This window comes from Thunnus thynnus, chromosome 4, assembly GCF_963924715.1.
Source record: "Thunnus thynnus chromosome 4, fThuThy2.1, whole genome shotgun sequence".
Taxonomy (NCBI): domain Eukaryota; kingdom Metazoa; phylum Chordata; class Actinopteri; order Scombriformes; family Scombridae; genus Thunnus; species Thunnus thynnus.
The window spans coordinates 33,356,475-33,377,476 of NC_089520.1; the positions used below are offsets into that span (position 1 = coordinate 33,356,475).

The 21,002-nt window shown below is 40.4% G+C and overlaps 1 protein-coding gene across 4 annotated transcripts in view; it reads left to right on the plus strand.

The window, feature by feature from the left end:
• Positions 1–21,002, plus strand: part of hdac11 (histone deacetylase 11) — a 72,685-nt gene that overhangs the window by 12,745 nt on the left and 38,938 nt on the right. The window contains exon 1 of one of the 4 annotated variants that reach the window (XM_067588405.1): positions 14,501–14,593. The exons of 2 other annotated variants lie outside the window; for them this stretch is intronic. The gene's annotated coding sequence lies outside the window, so the exon portion shown is untranslated. Of the gene's footprint in view, positions 1–14,500; positions 14,594–20,148; positions 20,219–21,002 lie in introns of those variants that run through there. One more of the 4 variants, XM_067588404.1, reaches the window with a different exon arrangement.

Below are 21,002 nucleotides of genomic sequence, written 5' to 3' on the forward strand. Positions count from 1 at the left end.
AAATATATCCAAAGATGATATTCTCTTCTGTTCTTGCTGATTAATGCTGTTACTTCTTCTTTTCTGAAGATTATTTGAAGGTTATTTTGCAAAATGTCCCACTTTTTAGGTCCATGTTTGAGCTGTTCGCAGGAGCCCATCTCTGCAGTTCCATTAATCTGGTATTGCACAAGGTAAAAAAAAAATGCATCAGACAGTTTTCATGACTGTCATCCTTCTTTATCAGTGCTACATGGACCCACAAGGATAATCAAATTCTGGTGACTGACAGGTATATTATTATAATATTATGGGGGAACAGTTACTGTGGTTGCTACTATATGTTTCACTCACTCTCCAATGTGGAACCACTAAAGTACAGTGAATAGAATACAAGCTTATACACCTGTTTAAACCACTTTTAACTTTTTGATGTATCAGGGAAAATTCCACACGTGTGTATGTGATACTATGGTTACAATTGATCTTGCATGATATACGATGTACATGGTTTATACAGATCTCTTCAGAGGTTGCTGTCTGGACAGTTCACAATCAGCAGATGGATTTAATAGTTTATTTTTTCAAATAATGCTAAAAATCACAGATATACTGTCACAAAACCCAGTGGTTGGTCTGCTTTGCTTTTGTACCACAAGCAAACCGTAACAGTTTGCTTGGACAGCTTTCACACCAACACAGGCAAACACACCAGAGTCAGTCTGAACCATATCAAGCAAGTTAGGTGGGAAAACCTTTAAAGATTCAACAAAACTGTAAAAGCTGGGGGACAAAAGTCAGATTGGAAGGAACATGTCCCCTCATCCCCAGTGGAAATGACACCGTTGACTGAGTAGTCTGAGTAGTCTATTACCTGACTTCCTGACTTAATGATACTGAGGTCTCCTCCAAGGAGGCTGACTGGACATTGGAACACTGTCTTAAATGCACACCAACGCCTTTACTGTATCTTGACATGCAGCAATTAAATGCAGACAGGAGAGAGGAAACATTCAATATTCTTACAGAGTAGAGAGCACGATGAATTAATTAAGCTATAGTGTCTGGCTGCTCATTAGCATTCCATTGTACTCCTCTGTCACCATGCATGTAATCTCGAGGCCGCAAACCTCACAGAGACCTTGAGCTGCACTATTTTTCATGCTGGGTTATGTAATATTTGTGGCAGTGTGTGTTCCGTTCAGCTCGAGGACAATCCATCATGAATCGCTTTCTAAAACCCCAGAAGTGGTGTTTAAACCCTCTAATGCTTCTGCTTCTAATGCATGCTTACTCATTTTTTAATGTTGGAACGACTCTAAGGTAGGGAACGATAACATTTATACTGCAGGCTTTGCGTGTGTAAGCCTAATATTAGACAGTTTGACTGCATTTGAAGCAATCAGCAAGACAAAATCACCTTCCATTGCATGGCAAAGTTTTCCAGATTTTTCAGCTCATTTAGATGTGGAAACAGAGAGAATGTTTGGCTGTTCTTTAAAGAGGACCTATTATGCTCAATTCCAGCTCTAAATTTTTATTTTTGGACTCCACTAGAGTAGCTTTGCATGATTCACAGTTCAAAAAACTTCTGATTTATCTTATACTGGCCCATTTATGCAGCCCCTCAGTTAAGCCTCTGTTTCTTAACCGGCTGTTTGAGCTCCTGTCTCTTTAAGGCTCCTCTCCCAATGAGCCCACTCTGTTCTGATTGGCCAGTTTTCCAGAAGCTGCTGAGGGGCAGCACATATCAGAGTCATGTTACCGCCAATGCAAACCCTACATTTCCTGCTGTACTACCTCAAATGAAAAGATTTTAAATAACAGGAGACTTTTATTGTGAAGAATTTACAGGAAATGAGATATGTTCTTCACTCAATTAGCACAGCTTCATTAGTGTAGCTAAACACTGGTCGAAACAACAACATATAGACACATTTGAAGCTCTTTGTTCAGCGGATCAGTTAGAAATAATGCAGGGAGGAATAGTACAAGCAGTAACAGCCACAGTGATGATGATGTTTGATGAAGAGCTGCAGACGATCAGCACACCTCCAACAGGTAAACTCCTTATTCTACTTTGCCCTGCTGTGTAATGGAGTCATGGCTCAGCGTCACTACCCCCAAAACAAGCGGAGCAGATGTCCATATAAAGAAATCCTTCATAAGCTGACGTTAGCTCAGGTTGAAAGTAGAAAAAACCTGATTGTCAGAGCAGTCTGAAGCCATTGCTTTTTGCTCACATGGATTACTTCTACATACATTTACCTCATTATTTAACATGTTTTTAGCTGTCTTAACTACATCTTCTTGGAGAAACACTATTTTTGTCACTGTGTGAGTTTGTGTATGTGTAGACGTATCTAAATGCAATGACAATGAACTTGAACAAAACACTACCCTACATGTTTTAATTAATGGGAGTCACTTACCCATTCATCCATAAGCTTTTGCCATCCTGTCACTTTTTGGCTGCCAATATCTCACCTTCAATTAAGATTATTTACCACATCACATCATGGGAGAGAGCACTAATAGCAGTTGGGCTGGGGAAAGTACATGGTTTGCCGAATAAAAACAATACGTAGCATGAAACACCAACAACACAGAGGTTATATTAGCAAAATTAAGCACACAATTACAAAGAGGGGAACAACTTCTGAAGATGTAAATTCTGAAATTAAAGTCCTGGACTAATGCCAGAACTGAAAACTTAAAATACCATATACTCCAGTTCAAGATAATTGAGGTTATATTGGTGTAGATATGCAGTTGGAAAATCTTGAATATAGTGCATTTTGTGAAAACTGATCACTGATTCTTGGAATTTCTGTGTAGTATTTTAACTCAGTAAATCAGTGCCACATAATTTTTGAGATATAAAATGAATCTATTGGAAATCTACTGTATAGCTTTTCAGAAGAAAACAGTTGAAAACCAACATCAGTCATTACTTCCCCAAGCTTCAGTTAGGATTTACCACTCACAAGCATGATGGTACTAGATACTATATAGCCAGAAAATCTAAGTTTTGTTCAAACAGGAGATAAACAATCTAGTGGCAAGCACCATGAACACCTGTCTGACTGACACAAGCAAGCATGCTCCAAAACATTCAATATCAGCCCCGAGGCAAACAAAGGAGAATATTCTGTAAGTTATAAAACCATATATTCTGGTGGAACAGAAGTGTTCATGGAAAGTGTACGTTCCATGAACACCTTTTGGGGGCCAGCATACATTTCTCACACAGAATTCACAAACTAAAATAACACAGCGGTCAGTAAATATTGTGCGCTAGGTAGTTTATAGAGAGTGATTACGGACACCTCTTTTGCTTAGACATACTAAATGTACCCACCCACCTGTATGGTTGCCAGCTTGAGTGTTATTCTGGCCGATTTAGACCTTTGATGAGGTTGAAGTTGGGAGGAGTTGCCATTACAGGCGCAACAAAACTGAGTGAGAGAGATGTCAATCAAGCACAGTCAGTACATGCAACCAATTTAAATCCCTTACTCTGGCACGGTTGTATGTGTGGCCTTTTATTTTTATTCATTTATTTTATTTATTTGCATGAACACCAAAATAATTAATATCATGCAAAAATAACAAAATAGCAAATCCTTTGATTGGATATTGTGTTAGTACCTGTGGAGTATTAAAATGAGCAACACTTCTTTTCACATATCAGACATCAGTCTTCCAAGAACTCTTATCAAGGACAGATTCCAAACAATTCGTTTCATATAATTGAGTTTCAAACACCTCATTATTTTTTCATGTAGCATTTACAAGCATCAACATAACACCTAATTGCTATCATCATGCTTGGAATAGCAAGTTTGCTCCTTTGTCCTCAAGGAATGCAATGTAAAAAAAAATCATATGATGATAGCTACAATTATTTTTTTCTCCACAGAGCGCATGGCTCAATCATACTGGAGGGGATTCAACCTTTCTCTGGAAGTTTTTTTACTTATTTAGTGAGTGTCTTATTTAACTCCCAGGTCTTTCTGTCACTTTTTGCCTGTGCTTGCCTTCAGAATGACATCAGTGCTTTGACAGGCTTTTGACAAGATTTGTTAAGTTGTCCTGATGCTTAAAAATGCAGGAACAGATTTTTTTTTGGCTACTTAGGGCAGCAAAAACAAGTTGTGAACACAACATTGACATTATAATCAGCTTTTAAATTGATATGACAAACAGTTTCTTATTTACACATCCAGCAGTGACAATCATGGCTCTTTATCTGCTAAATAATGAGTGAGTTCATTTTGAGTGTAAAATCACAGTACAAGTTTACAATTTCAGGAAAAGGATAACAATATATAAAAACAAAAGTAAATGTTCAGACAACAAATACAGGAAATGGTAGCAATTATAATTCAATTATAGGAGCAGGAGAATAAATAGGTTTTCTTTCTCATTTTAAAATCTCAGTGGTGTTTGCCTCACTGATTGTTTGAGGTAAATTATTCCACAGCATTAGTGCACGGTAAGAGAGAGGTGCTTTGTAGGTAGTCTGGCCTGGTTGAAGCAGGGAGTCAGTGGAGTGGAGGACAAGATCTGTGTTGCATTCAAATTGTTTTTGATAAGAATTCTTGTGGCTGTGGTGTTTTGGACTAGTTGGAGTGTTTTTCAATGCTACAGAGTGGAAGATCTGATAGGTAGCATGTTCCAACAGTCCAGTCTAGTTGAGATGAATGCATGGATGAGAATTTCTGCATCACTGTCAGAAATGGGCAAACTCAGGCAATTTGACAGAGGTGGAGGAAAGCCGCTGTGGTATTGACTATGTTCACCAGCTAGTCACTGATTGTGTCTGTGCGCCGTTTGGTGCTTAGCAGCTAGCGTACAGCGGGGTTGTAGACTTTTTGCTGAAAACTGCTGCCTGCCGCATCCAGGAAACAACAATATGAGAGCACTGAGAGTGAACCAAAACAGTAAAGTTGCCACCGGACAGCTAAACGATGAGCTCAAAAGAGCTCTCAAATCACATATTGTTATCTGATACATTGCTATCATAAACATGTTGACTATAGCTGCTTTAAATTCCACTAAGTGAGGTACAGTTGTAACCTACTTTATCAAGCCATGGGCGTCTGGGAAATCCGCCTCACCAGATTGCAGTGGTCTTTTCCACTGAATCAGGAGTAATTCAGTGCGCATGCACTAAAACAGCATGAGTGAATGGAGCAATAGGAAGGCACCTCTGGGCAGGAAGTAACAGCTTCTGGTTTCCTACAGTTCCTAGATGCTCCAGCCATGACTTGACTCCAATTGGCCCTGTTCATCCCCATCCAATCGACCCCCTTTCATCCCTCCCCATCATCCCACCACATACAACCTCTACTAACCTCCAGCTCCTGTTCATCGACCCTCTTCGTCCCTCTCCTCTACCCCAGTCATCCATTCGCAATTGACTCTCATCTAATTCTTCCTGAATTTTCTTGCCAAACCTAATAAACTGTTCTTTTAAATATCACACAAATGGCGTGGTCTTTGTTAGTGAACAGGCTGTTGTCACTGCATTAGTGCACATTATTTTAAAGAGTAACTGCACCCCCAGGTCTGAGCCTAACTCATCCCACTACATCATTTTGAAAAATGCTAAAAAAGTGGGCAAGGGGCTGAGAGGAGAAGAGGGAAGGGGAGGAGAGAGGAGGGAGGGTGGGGGGGTGGGGGGGGTAGGGCTGTGTGAGGCACGAGGGCAGACGTTGCTCAGCAACATATAATAATAATAATGAGAGGAGGACAAACAGTGCAGTGACATTTAAATGGGCCAGAAGTCATTTTGCATTCTGTCCTGTAGCTCTTTAACTTTCCGGCTGTCTGTTCCTGCAGTTATCAGCTGTTAAAATCTTTCTTTAAAACGTTGAATTGCGGTGTGACCGGAGCTGTTACCGAACCTGTCCAACCACAGCTCTGCAGCTCCGCTCCACAGCCGACAGTTCTGGCGGAGCTGCTCCAGCAGCTGAAGCTGTCCACTGCGGAGCACCACAGTGGACAGCTTCAGCAGACAGACAGGACAGACAGTCCGGCGGATTTCCGGTTACATTGTCATTTTACTGTTTTAAAACAAGATTTTACCAGCTGATTACTGCAGGAAGAGACAGCCGGAGATTTAGATAGCTGCAGGGTGAGATGCGAGGAGGATTACTATTGTTTTTGTGGCTGCCAACAGCTTTTCATTTCGCAGACGGAGAGATCCCCTCCAGCAGGCCAGCACCGCTGTAGCTGCTGTTAACTCCTGAATCTAAAACTGTCTCTCTCAATCAGCATATATATGAAAATGAGTTTGGGGCTGGGGGAGGTGGGCTTTATCATTCTACCATTTATATAAATTTCATGACATAGAGAACTCCCAAACGGTCGACTCTACTCAGCATTGGCCCCTCTTCTTCAGGGCTGATTTTAAACAGCAGATGACAGGTTGAGCCATTTCAACCCATCAAATGCTGATTTTTATATATTTGGTGTTAATGTCAATATTAACACCAGCATTGGTGTGTTTCATCACAGGATAGTCATATGATTTAGTTTACAGCACAAAAAAACAGTGTGCAGTAACTCTTTAACATAAAATTTAAAAAACAAAAGGCAATATGTGATTGTATATGTCTTATATGCTTTGAGCTAGTCTAATCACTCGCATTGGGGAGGGAAATAGGCATACAAAACAAACAGAACCAGGGCTCATGCAATAAATCACATGAGCAGTGCCTGGTGCTCTTAATTAAAACAAATGTTTAACAAAAGTCAGAATGATTTGTCGGCCTATTCTCTGTTCAAGTGACTTCCCCTGTGTGTATGTTTTTTTCTCTGCAATTACTTGTACTTGCATCAGTGATGGTGGTGTAGAAGGTCTGTGTAGTGAAACACTGAGCTCAAGATTAAATATGTTTTCATACAGCTCTCGTATTGTATATCTGAGACAGTATTGCATCTTCATATTCTGCTAATAGAGTAACTTGTACTATAAACACCATTCATCTTACCTCAATCCCCTCCTCTTCTCAGTAACCTTCCACTGCACAGTTGGAGTGTAAAACTACTGACTACCTGCTTCAGTCACAAACTCTCTGCATCATGTATTTATCAGTTTGAAGAACTCCACAAGTTGCTGCAGACAGCAACAATACATCTCTCTAACTGTATTCCTACACATGCTGCGCAATGTATTATGCCGCAGATCAGCTGTTTGGTTCAGTATGTGCTGCTGAGGCGTAATACAGTATGCGGCATGCGTAGGAATATGGATGTTGTACGGTCGAGAAAATGTAGTGCCAAAGGAAAGGACTGTCGGTGGGTAATAACAGGTAGTATGTATGAGCTGATAACTACCTCATACAACCCACTTCAAAAACTTCAAACTATTCCTTTAAAATCAGATTTTCAACTTTCCACTTTCAGCAGATGAATGTGAAAACAGCCTTCTTGTGTCAAACTCTGTACATAGAGTGAATTCAGAAAGTATTCAGACCCCTTCACTTTTTTCACATTTGTTATGTTCAGGCTGGCCCAGGCTTGCCTTGGACCACTGCTGCCACTATTAATATTGGTCAAATTTCTATTATTATTATTGTTGTTATTGTTATTATTGTTGTTGCTGTGCCTCTCTGTGTCTCTCTCTCCTTTCTCTCCCTCCCTCTTTCTCTCTCAACCCAACCAGTCAATGGCCGCCCACCTCGAGTCCGGTTCTGCTTGAGGTTTCTTCCCGTTAAAGGGGAGTTTTTCCTTGCTGCTGTCACCAAGTGCTTGCTCATGGGGGAATGTGGAAAGTGCCCTGAGATAACGTCTATTGTGATTTAGCGCTATATAAATAAATAATAAATAAATCAGTGGTGTTGTGGTGATGGTTGTCCTTCTGGAAGTTTCTCCCACCTCCACACAGGATGTCTGGATCTCAGCCAGAGTGACCAATTGGGTTCTTAGTCGCCTCTCTTACCAAGGCCCTTCTCCCCCAATTACTCAGTTTGGCTGGGCAGCCAGCTCTTGGAAGAGTCCTGGTTGTTCCAAACTTCTTCCATTTAAGAATTATGGAGGCCACTGTGCTCTCAGGAACCTTCAATGCAGCAGAAATTTTTGTAGCCATCTGTGCATCGACACAATCCTGTCTCTGAGCTCATGACTCTCCTTCAACCTCATGGCTTGGTTTTTGCTCTGATATGCATTGTCAGCTGTGAGACCTTATATAGACAGGTGTGTTCCTTTCCAAATCATGTTGAATCAATTGAATTTACCACAGGTGGACTCCAATCAAGGTGTAGAAACATCTCTAAGATAACCAAGAGAAAGGAAGTAAGGCACCTGAGCGAACAGAGCCTTTGGGAAACAATGACTTAAGCATGCTAATAGTTGGAGGCTCTGTAGTAGTAAAGTTAAGAGGACATCTTCCTGTCTTTTAATCCTCTCTGAGCACACACTTTTAAATGTCAGCATAGCAAATCAAACACTACAGGTGATATACATACACATTATGCTGTATATTTATAAAAACATGTTCACAAGATCACAGAACAGAGAGGTTTAACCGTAAATCCCACTGCTGACAAAGTTTTGACCAAACCTATCACTTCACAGACTGATATCAACAATTCTGCAAAACTCCAGATGACATTTAATTACCATGTTTTGTTACGTTTAATGCCAACTTTAAAAAAAAAAAAAAGAAAATCTGCAATATCTGAATATGGCAACAATGGTATATGCATATTTTTTGGCCACTGTGGGCAGGAGAACAAGCTGAAAATATAACACATGGTCATATATATAAGTTGTGACTGATGTGTTAGGAAGCAGTTGCTCATTTACACATCCTGCAAACATAGAGCAACATCAGAAATCATTTGAGTCATTTCTTGATTAATTATTTTGTCTATAAAATGTCAGAAAATAGTGAAAAATGCTCACTATAGTCCCAGAGTCAAAGGTGGCGTCTTTAAAAGTGCCTTATTTTGTTCAACCAACAGTCCAGAACCCAAAGATATTCAGTTTACTGTAATAACTGACAGATCATCACTTGAGAAGATGAAACCAAGCTGATCCATTGTTGATATAAAAATATTGTTTAGTGCAGCTATAAGGTTAGGGGAAGATTGTTATACCTAATAAAGAATAGTTAATGTTAGAGAAAGCAAACATTAATTGGAGGTCTATAATGGAACACAATCTCAAAGGCCTGTACTACGAAGCAAGTTCAACATACCCAGGATATCTTTTCATTATCTGGCTTCACTGAACCTAACATTAGCTGTCCAGATAACCAGTACTACAAAGCTGGTCATCAACTAGCTCAGTCAACCCGGGGTCTTCCTATCCAGCTACGAGCACGTTCATGTGAAAGAGGCGGGGTTGTTAATTACGAGTGACATCATCAGAACCATGAATGAAGTTCTTCATGATATGACTTAATTACAGAGAGAGTATTGTTTGCTATTCAGTTGGATGATGAAGAAACCATTCTGAATATGTCACATAAAAAAAACAATTTTAATGTCAGACTGTTTCTGCTACCGAAGCAAAGAGTGAAAAAGTACTTAATGGCTGATGAGGTCTCTCTGACCCAAATGTTGCATTTATAATCATGAGAGCCAATTAAGAGTATGTGGATTATTCTTCTGATAAAAAACAGTATTTCCTTTTTATTTCCACAGTTTGTGTAAAATCGTCCAGACTGTCAGCTGTCACTACGGGGATAAAATACACTCTATACTATTAAAATGCAGCTAAAATCCTCATCATGTGTTTAGTGTTGTAAACGATCTCTCCGTTTTTTAGAAGCTCTGTTTTAAAACCAGAGTAGAAATAGAAAGTCTGGAACAATAAAATGTTTCCACTGACCTATAAAGATATATATCGCTCTGTTTTACTTGTCACTTTATAGTAAACTCAAGACTTTTGTCCATGTCGGGATCTTGTAGGAACAATGACTCTTTTTTTCCCCAGTGATCTGATCCGATCGTCTGAAGGTTAGCTGTCCAGCATAAGTTACCATGGTGATGTACCCCGGTAAGAAGTGAACCAGCGTCGTAGGACTGAAACCCAGAGTTAAACCTGAAGTTACCTCGCTAACCCCAAATCCTGCTTCATAGTACAGGCCTCTGGGTGTGCTTACAAGTCCATCAGCCACCCCATCCTCCACACCTCACTACATAATAGTACACTACCTTCTGCACTGGCACAGAGGCTTAGTAATGGATATAAATCGCCAATTCTGACTGCCAGAATTGTCCAATATAAGTATAGCTCCTAGAATATATGTGAGGACAAAGAGGAGATTTGGCCATTTTCTTAGTCCAGGTTTCTCTGGGTAGAGAACTCACACACTGCCTCTCAAGAGACTGTCTGGATTCTTAAACTGTTACTTCCTGTGTGCTGAGTGGTGACCAGACAACAGAAATTTAATCTGATGAATGAGGTGAATCTATAGCTTTTCAATTAAAGATGCCTTGTTCTGCTTTTGTGTTACGTGGGGATGGAGCAGGTGAACCCCAAATGCAGACACTCACAGTGAGGAGACGGGGATATGATAGAAAATGTTTATTTCTGAAGGCTGGGGAAAGGGGATTCAGACCTGGGGAAGTTTGGGCTGGTAGCTGAGAGACTGGGGCAAGGGCTTAGGCAGATAGCTGGAAACCTGAGGCTTGGGCATCAAGCTGGGCTAAGCAGGGCAGGGGGTGGGGGGGGGTGTTGAGGGGAGCCAGGCAGAGCGGGTTCCAGAGAGCAGGGAGCTGAGCTGAGCCGATGAGGAAGACAGACGAGGCAGCAGATCTGGAAACAGAGGCTAGAGTCAGGCTGTGTTTAACTGCAGGCGCAGGGAAACAGGTATTAGGCAAAAGCAGAATACTGACAGAACAGTAACAAGAATCAAAAAGGGCGACTGCATGGACAGAGTCTATGATTTGGCAGTGTGGAAGTGGCAGAGCTTAGTCTTTGTATAGGCTTGATTACAGAAATGAGGGGCAGCTGGTGTGGCTCTCACACAATCACCCCCCCCCCCCCCCCCCCACACACACACACACACACACACACACACAAACACACACACACACACACACACACACACACACACAGGGATAGAGCCACAAGGAGAGCAGCAGCAGGCTAGGGAGACACTGAAATAGAGGTAGAAGGTGTGGCGGATGATATCCCAGGGGCAGATGTAACATTTTGGTGATAGTGGCTGATTGAGGCTTGAATTTCTTTAAAACTGAGCGCAGCTCCACCGACACAGCCCATCCTGTGTGCATGCAGCATGCATAGAGCGAACATGACATTCATCCACAGAATGGTACACACACATTTCACTTCATCAGTCACACAGCGGGCTCAAAACATAAACACAATCAATCACGGAGCGGTCCCGCGCAAAATGGTCAGTGAGTGATGAATGAAGGGGGGGGGGGGGGGGGGCTGTTAGCAGGGAGCTGAGCCACATTATGGATTATTTTGAACAACATGAACACCTTGCCGCAGTAGAAAGCTTCAGCACTGTTGATTATTGTTTGCTCGATCGATTTTCATTGTGAAACGTCCCTCAGGTGTATGTCATACCGAGGTTATGTAGCTCGGTAAATTCTCAATACATAGACCTCAACACAAATCCTCTCTGATCCTGTTTGGGTCACACACACACACACACACACACACACACACACACAATCAAACACACAATATATCTTTTCATTGCCACTTCCCACTGTGCTAACATCAGGCCTGGCAGCATGACTCACAGACCAACCACTTGCCTTTTAACAGTTTTCATCCTAAATGTGCTTTAAAAGGGATTTGAGAGGATTCAGAAGTATTATATTTAGATTCATGATCAAACTGAATTCATCCAAAGTAATGCTGAAAGAATTAATGACAGAATATAAAGGGCTAAAATACCGTATAAGCATGTAATGTGGTTTTTGATTTGAGATTATCTGCAGGAATGGTGCTTTTGCATGGGCAGACGACTTGGCTTAAAATATTTGAATATTACAGTGCATCTGTGATCGAAGGCATATCTGTTGTACTGTAGATGTACTATACTGTCATCCCACAGGGTTATCTATTGTAGAGGATGAGAAAAAACAGCACAAACATACTGTACACAGCATAGATATGGTCTTTAATGTCCCGCAGGAAATTTGTTTTCACAGCACGTACATATTCCTCACAGAAACGTACACATTGCCACACCGCAAACACACCAATAAACATAAACGCATAACATTCATTCTCCCACCTGAGTCCCAACACGTATTTGCGCACACACCCACAGATGAGTCTGGATCCACTGTGTCAGTGAGGCAGTTTGTTCAGTGCTGCTATGGCAGACGGGACAAAACTTCTGCCAAAACAAGCTCTTCTCCATGTTAGGGTCCTGTATCTACAGCAGTAGTGTGAGGTGTGGATTGAGAGTGTCTATTGTGAGTGCGGGGCATATGATGTCTCTGTCATTCATGTCGGAGAGATTGGATGTAGGGGAGTCGATGATGTGTGATCCTGGTAAGTTTGTTTTTGTTGGAGATGGCTAACATGGTGAAGAAACAGGGGAAACAGTACAACAGGATGGGTTTTTGTAAAGCAACAACAGGGGGTGCGGGGTAACAGAAAGTTTGCGGATGATGTGGAGCATCTGCTGGGATCCTTTATGGATATCAGTGATGTGTTGATCAAAACTGAGTTTATTGTCTAAAGTGAATCCAAGATATTTGAAGTTGATCTGTTCTACTGTCCTGCCATGGATGGAGGTGGGGTTCAGTCCAGTGTGGGGTGTGTTTGATGTGTTAATGAGCAATTCTTTTGCTTTTGTCCATGTTCAGTTGGAGGTGGTTGTCGGTGCACCATTGTGTGAAATGAAAAAACTACTCATCGGAGTATTTGTAGTATGTGGCGATGGGTGAAGGCTTGATACAGTCGTTTTGTGTAGAAGGTGTTAAGGAAGGGACTGAGGACACACCCCTGAGGGGCTCTGGTGTTGATGATGATGGTTGATGATGTTACTGTGCTTATGGTCTGTTGCTGATGAAGTTGTAGACCCAGTGGATGAGGAGTGGAGGGATGTTGTGGTGGTACTCCCCACTTGAGTACATCCTCCCAGTACATATCTCTCTGTGGACATTTCGGTTGTCAAATATAGGTGTATTAACCATAATATTAATATTGGGGCTGAAGAGGCCTTTGTCCACAAAAGACATTTTGACATGTCACAGTAGGAAAAGCACAAAATGAATGATGGCTGAATTCCATTTGGTTGCCTCAGTTTCAGGGACCTGGTATTTTTACATGGTGGATCATTGTCATGGCCTACTGGGAGACTTGAAGAGAAGCTATCATTAATGTTACTTCAGTCAGAGACCAGTTATAGGTTATACAGTTAGATTTGGTGGAAAAGGCTCTACTTGAGGTGAGTTCTCATTGAATCCAAGCAGTAATGAGCCCTTCTCATCTGAGGCAAAGCTCAGGCAACACCCTGGCTAGCCTCAGATGAACATGCGACGGGATACCAACAGTATTCCAGTCCAAGGGAAATATTCTAAACTATATGTACCCAGCCTATGTGAGGCAACCACCATGTTACGATTTCCCTTGAACACTAGCAAATCCCTTCTCATCTGAGTCAAAAGCTGTGAGCTCAATTCAAGGGCTGCATTCTTCAAAGGCTGCATTTGAGGCTCAAATACGTTAAGGTTCAAACAAACGCGACCAAGAAATGCAACCTTCTTTTTCCAAATTTGGAGTATCCAATGGATGGATCAGGCGAGAAAGTAACCATTTCACGATATGTTGTCAGTTTATCCAAATAATGCTTGTATGGAATTCTGCTTTTTGGAGATGTGGTGAGACCAGCTGGTCATCTCAGCTCTATATGTATAGATATCACCACATTTCTATATTAAATTTCGTTATATATTATTAAGTTTTGATATTTATTATAGCTACATTACAGACTGATGAACACCATTCACTGCATCTCTCTGTCAATGAGCTTATTTTTTGTGAGAAAAAAAGTGCTAGTGGTGCTTTGACTTGAGATTATTTTGTCACAGTTCAGTCAGGTAGTTGTGTTTGAAAGTGAGCTGCAAGTACACTGCTGTTCCAATTACAGAATGATCATACTCCGTCTTCCCCTTACTCTGAAGAGAGACAGAGAGGATGAGCCTCTTCAGCTGATGAAGCTGATGAAGGAAGACATGAGGTTGTAGAGAGAGGCAGAGGAGAGGAGAGCAGTGAGAGAATGGACAAGCTCTTCACTCTACTTGAGAGATTAGTTGAAAAATAAAAAAATAATTGTTAAATGCATTGGTGATTTCATTTATAGTAGTCTTTACAACTATTCAAAACATAAAAAAAGCACATAAGTAGTGGAATAACAGTGTGTCTGCAGGTCCTTAAAAGTCTTAAATTCAGTGTTATAAATATTAGGTCTTAGAAAATGTGTTTATGTATAATTTAGTTCAGCTGAGCAGGGAGTCCCTGATGGTGCTGCTGGACCTGGATGGGCTGCCACAATAATAAAACTAAAATTTCTGGCTTTATTTCTACTAGCTGTGTCCCGATTGTCAACTGCAGCTGTCAAGGTTGCTAGGAGACAGGAGCGGCGCTTCTTGACGAAAGGGTAAGGGCGGGAACAGCTGGTGATGCAAATAGAAAATCCTCCGTAGACCAGACCATCTCATGGGTACCCGCAGACCCCAGAGGCATACTTTATGTCATATCTCACAGATGCTTTATTCTATCATTCCAATTTTTTATGACTTTGTCAATTAATTTGTTCCTAATGACTTCATGTCATTGTTTTCTGTTTGTGTTGTACTTAGTGCTTTTTAAAAATACCAGTGTACTGAGGTCCTGGGGGACCTCAGTCAAAAGCACCCACTGCCGCCCATGCAGTTTTAATAGATGAAACTATTGAATTCATGTTTGCCATAGGTCCTGATTTAAAGTATCACATACTATCGGGGGGGTGGGGGCATTCTGTCAGTCATTTTGAAGGCTTTGTGGAAAGATATTACTTGGGATAAAAGCTTCAATTTACATTAAAGAAAAGTATGTATTTTTGTTTTCCACAATATGCAAATTAACTAACTTTCCTAAAATAACAACGACAATGATTGAAAGAGAAATAGGTTAACATTTTGCTATGATGGTCGTTTCTTACAGTAATTTATACTTGGGGTCCCCAGGGACCCCAGTCAGTTGTCCTTGTATGTTAAATATGTTGGTAGGATGAAGGTTAAAGGGGACCTATTATGCTTTTCCTTATTATTATAGATGTTTTTTGAACTGTGAATCATGCAAAGCTACTCTAGTGGAGTCCAAATATAAAAATATAGAGCTGAAAATGAGCATAATGGGTCCCCTTTAACAACGCTCAGTCTATGAAGGACACGCCTTTGTAGTCCGCGTCCTTCAAGGGATGCGGCCCCTGAATTGAGACACAGCCAAAATAAAAATGTCAATGGTGAAAAAAGGCCAATTCCATCCTCATACATTATTATTATTTATTATATTGGCTACAGAAAGAAGTTACATCCTCAAATTCTGTGTGATCGTATAATAGCAGGCTTGTTTAAATTTATTGTAGGCTATCCCTCTTGGTGAAGAGAGACCTCAAAGACCCCATACTTGATTCAAACCAGGATATTACCATTACTTGATACAGTATGCATGTTTATTAACAGTACTTTATTAACAGTACTTAAGGGTTGTCTTCATAGCCAATATTTACAATATCTCCATTCTGCTCATTAGAGAGTTATGTACCATGCTCATGTTGGAATGAAATGCAACTTCCAAAAATCCTCTTCAAAGAAAAGGCTACAGAGTGGTGTCTCTCTTCATTGTACTCCACTTCTATACACTCCTGTCAAGTGTGAATGTTCTGGTGATGCGGGAGCAGCTGTCAGATGTGTGGCTGGATAAGAGGAGCTGGGTGCACGCTGTGACAGCACATTGATGTACATGCTGTGGGTCTACTGCTCCCTCCCATGGCTCTATAGCATATTCTCTGTCAGGAGCATGTGAGTGGCAGTGGTCAAGGCTCCCAAAGGAGGTAACATGCTGGGCACACAATTTAAACCCTAGGATTGTGACAATGTGCCATACTGAACAGCATGTTGTGAGTCTGAAAAAAAGGCATTAAAATTCAAAGTCAGTTGTTTTTACAGCTGCACTTAGCAAATTAGCACATTGGTAAGCCAAGGAACTGTGTGCCTCGTGCCAAAATTCTCATTTATGATGGAACCTCATAAAATTTTATGTTCTTCCTTATCTTTTTGATTTTTCACTTATTATGATTCCCATGTGGAATCATAAATCTCCGTTTCAAGTGCCCCGGGCAAGATTCTCATGTAAGAATACAGCAGTTTTATCAACCAGCATCACAAAATTGCGTTGTAAAAAAAGGTCACACCTCAACCCCACTAGAAAGGCTGTGAGTTCACCCTATTAAATCTCAGGATTTAGTATGGACACAGGTGGAAATTTCTGGGAGTGACAAATCCAAAAATTAGAGTGAAATTTTTCAAGATTCCATATGCCATCTTAGACTTGAGAAGAAAAAGAGAATACTCCTTACAAGAACTCTTATCTTCTGATGATCTGTATTACTGCGTGAGGTTGGGTTTGACACCTAAAAGAACCACAACAGAGGGCTGGCAGGATGGCAAGAGCAAACATAAAGGCAGTGTTTCATGAGATCACTGCCTGACTCTGGAAATCAGATGATGTTTACATCAGCTTGAGCAGACTGGAAACTGAGAGGCATTGTTTGAGTGGAAATAAATTGTAGTCTGTCTCTCTTGAGTCTTCCTGCCAGCAGTCTAAAATCTGAAACCCTACGGCTCAATTGTCAGTCAAAATAGTGCAAGCATGGCGACCGCTAAATCTGCGTTACAATTTGAAATTGTGAGATTGATGCACTGTACTGCTCTCATGCAACAACAGCAGTGGTTTGAATGACAATGTGGTCCTCTAACAGCTCGTTAAGATTCAAGGCTTCTTCTTCACAGTAAGGAAAATAACAACCTATTCCATTCAATTTGCTTAAGAACTGTTCTAGCTATAATAACACACTGAGTTACCTTTAGCATCTCCTCCTGTGTAAACTGAAATGTTGAATACATTAAATTCCAGTTAAATAGGCCATCACATGCAATAGTGTGACTGGGGGATGATGGCTGGGGATGGCAGCTGGGTTGTCATTTGTGTTATAATACTGTAAGTCTCCTTTGGCTTTAAGGTTTCTTCACAAATATTTATGAATGCAGGTCACCCTATTAGCAGAGACAGACTAGACGGGTATAAAAAACAATCTTTGGTCTGAGGAAAAACAAGCTACACTGGCAGTGAGAAACATATTTGCAGGCAGAATCAGCAAACAAATCCAAAAGGATGAAGGCGGCATTTAAAAAGAGTCAAGTCGCGTCTTCATCCGTTGATGGCTAGCTGTGGGAGTGGAAATGAGGGTCGTGCACATGCACCTGGTTCCTCAATGAATGAGATTTATAAAACACCATGCATAGGCATGGCTTTATAAATCTGACGAAAAGAATGCATATTTCTGCCTTTGTGCATACGCTCAGTTTTAGTCATGAATCTACACAGAGTTTCATGCATGTGGCCCCTGGTGTGCAAGTGAGTAGTAGCAGGAGAGGTTCAAACTGCATGGCAGTGACAGTGAGCAGGGGAACTGTGGTCAGATGATGACTCTGATAAAAACATCATAAATATAAATCATAATATATGTCATCAATTCTAAAATCGCAATCACAAACACACACAACAAAAGAAATGATATACTTTTCTGAATATCTTACATTATTTTTATGCAATTTTAAACTGATAATTAGATTAATTAGAGCCTATTGCTGGATTAAGAGTGTTGGGCAAATGTTCCCCATACAGTACAGGCTCAATAGAACTCCTTTTTTTGTTCTGACTTGTATATATCATGGATATAGATGAGCTTAAAACCAAATAATAAATGTTTCCAAGATTCATACTGTATATAAATCCTGTCAAATGTTTTCCTGTCTCTCATCTCTTTATTACTTAAACCAACTCAATAAACAAAACAGATGATGTGATGCTCCTCGGTGATCTGTAGCCCAAAGAACATTTTGCTGTAGAAGTATTTCATTCTAAACACATTTTAAAATCAGTTTAAGCCCAGAAATTAAACACAGTTTCATAATACATGCCCTACATTACTACATCTTATAACCTCCCCATCAGTTTAAGCCTAACTGTTAACAATCAAACATGAACATTATCATATTAAGCATCAATATCTGGATGTCCAAACTTCAATAGTGGATAGCTGAGCTCACTCTAAGCAGGCTTTGAGGTCATTTAAACTATCACATCTACCTAATAATGTAGAATGTGTTGTATAAAGAGGTATTTTTTCCTGTGAACTTGATTGCTTTAAACAGTTGCCTTGAACAATTATCCCATGAATCAGTGAAACATTCAATCCCTGCATGAGATAATTGCTCCTCCTGGCTTTAGCGATGCAGATGGAAAACGGTGTATTTTGATCTCCAAATACCTCCCTGAAGACTTTTGAGGAACTGCTTTCTCATCCGTCTACATGAAAGAGCCCATTGGTTTGACCATTTGGAGTAACCACAGCCTCACCACAAAAGTGCAGTGAATGAGGATTTATGAAATCAGGTTATAGATTAGTTAGTGTTACTGTTGAGATTTCACCGGTGGTCCAACAATCAGCCTCTCTGCTTCAGCAGCAGAACCCTTATTTTATTTGTTCTCGCTCATCTCAATGACAATGGGCGGTTGTCATATCTACTTTGACAGTTGCTATGGTAACAGGTGCTCAGTATTGTTGGTGAGGTATCTATTGCCCCAAGCGGACCATCTAATTCATGTCAGATCTGGACCTCGATGTGTCAATCACATCTACTGGAGAAAAAACAAAATTACAACTGGCAGGTTGATGTTGATGCAGCTGAACAGAAATCAGTCGTGTAAAAACACATTTAATTTAATCTCATAGAGTGTAGAATTTACAGTAAGAGTGAATGATGAACTCTTACTTCAACCACTGAAATTTCAAAAACACATCTCTCTATCTTAATTTAATGTGATTCTCCACTGAGACCCACAAGTTATATCAGAAAAGTGAATCTTTAAAATTTATACCAAACAATAAAATAAGGAAGTGAAAAGAATTGAAAAGAGAAACTCACAAGGGCACCACTGAACCAACTTATATTCTATCATCATAAAAATTTAAACCACTTTTCACTTAGATCCTCAGACACTGCACTAATAACTTCAGTTATTACATGAACTACAATATGTAGAGTATGGACATGGTTGTGTAAGACTGCTGAATCAATACATGCAGCCAAAGCTGAAATAATGAAACAGGATGAATATGCGTCATTAATGGTTGAGCTTCCTTAACCTAGATTTTGATCTAGAATTTGTTTTTATATGCATCAGTACCTCGGTTATGCAAACTTTGCTCAACCAGTATTGTCCTAGATTGTCAGATTTTTTCTGCCAAACCTTCTATTAGATACTTGTTTAGTGTTAATGTTAAAAGCTAAACAGTAATCTGGGTGGAGAGAGCATGGCATTGGGGAAAGTGAAGGTCTGGGAAAGACACTCAGAGCAGGTTGTGTTGAGTTGAATACAGAAAGCAATTTGGCAAAAAAAAAAAAAAAAAGTAATTCCAGCAGCTCAGATGGTAACGTTTCCCTTAGAGGATCAAGTCAAAAAAACTCCACTACTATAACAACAGAGTCCCTGAGTAAAGACCACCCTCTGTGGTTGCCCACCAGAGTAGAACCAGTGTTACCAACATGTGCTTTCAGAGCTCCAGTATTAACACAGGTACCTCTTTAGGTTCTGTGGTGCCAAGAAATGGAGTAAGTTACCTTTTCACATTAATTGAAACTCAAGCCTTTAATAAATTGTTCCTATAGATATTTATAGCTACTGTACATCTTTTTGTCCTCCGATGTTGGTGATTATGGAAGAACGTGCTCATGAAAACAAGTGTCTCTTAAAAATATACACAGCATCACAGCAATAATGTAGTCTCCTTCAGGAATATTGAGGAAATGAGCAAGAGCTAAAAATATACCAAAGGTCATGTGAAAGTCACTATGATTTCACTGTAAAGTATTACAGACAGGAACACAACTGAGTGTTTCTAGTTTTCTCGGACTGCCAGGCCAGCAGAGAGATCACGTCTTTCCTCACTTCAGAGGTAGGCCATCTCTATTACATTACACAGGCATTAACATATCATGCTATTTATAGACATCTGCCTCTTCAGCTGCAGCATTTTAGAGTCATCCAATTCACAGGAATTACAGGTAACATTTTTGCCTGTCAGTGCTGTTATGGATATTCCATAACTGACCAGGACAACAGAATGTCAAGCTGTACTCTTCTGTTCTCTCAAACAGAAGATAACACATGTTGTTTAATAAACCAGGAGCCTCACAGGCGAACCAAGGCCAGAATGCAGGTCATCATCAGACGCAACAAGACAAACCAAAGATACAGATTTAGGTCATAGGTTTATGATTCGGAACTGACGAACTAGTTTCTATGATTGGCTTAAAGGCTGGTTTTGGACTGTGAGGGTCAGACGAGTTTGGGGACACCGTACGAACAGGAGGTGTCCCTTGAGTCGCTCTCCCTTGCAAGGTTCTTCATTAAAGTTTTCCCAGAATCATCATACGAAGTTTGGTTTGGTCTTCTCTTCTTCAAACTGACAACTGCCAGTGCATCAGCTCCGAAAATCCACAACAATTTGGCGTCACGAACAGGATTTCAACACAACAAAGACGTGGTAAGTGCATAATTTTATTTTATTATTGTGCCTTACCATGTCTGCGTTTGACGAAATCACAAAGAAACTGTGCATCACTTTCACTTTAAAGGTGGTCACAAAGTGAACAAAAAAAAAAAAAAAAAGCAAAAAGCTGATGGTTAAAGAATCTAAACACATGAAAATGTGTTGAAACTGTGCAGTGATAAGCAGG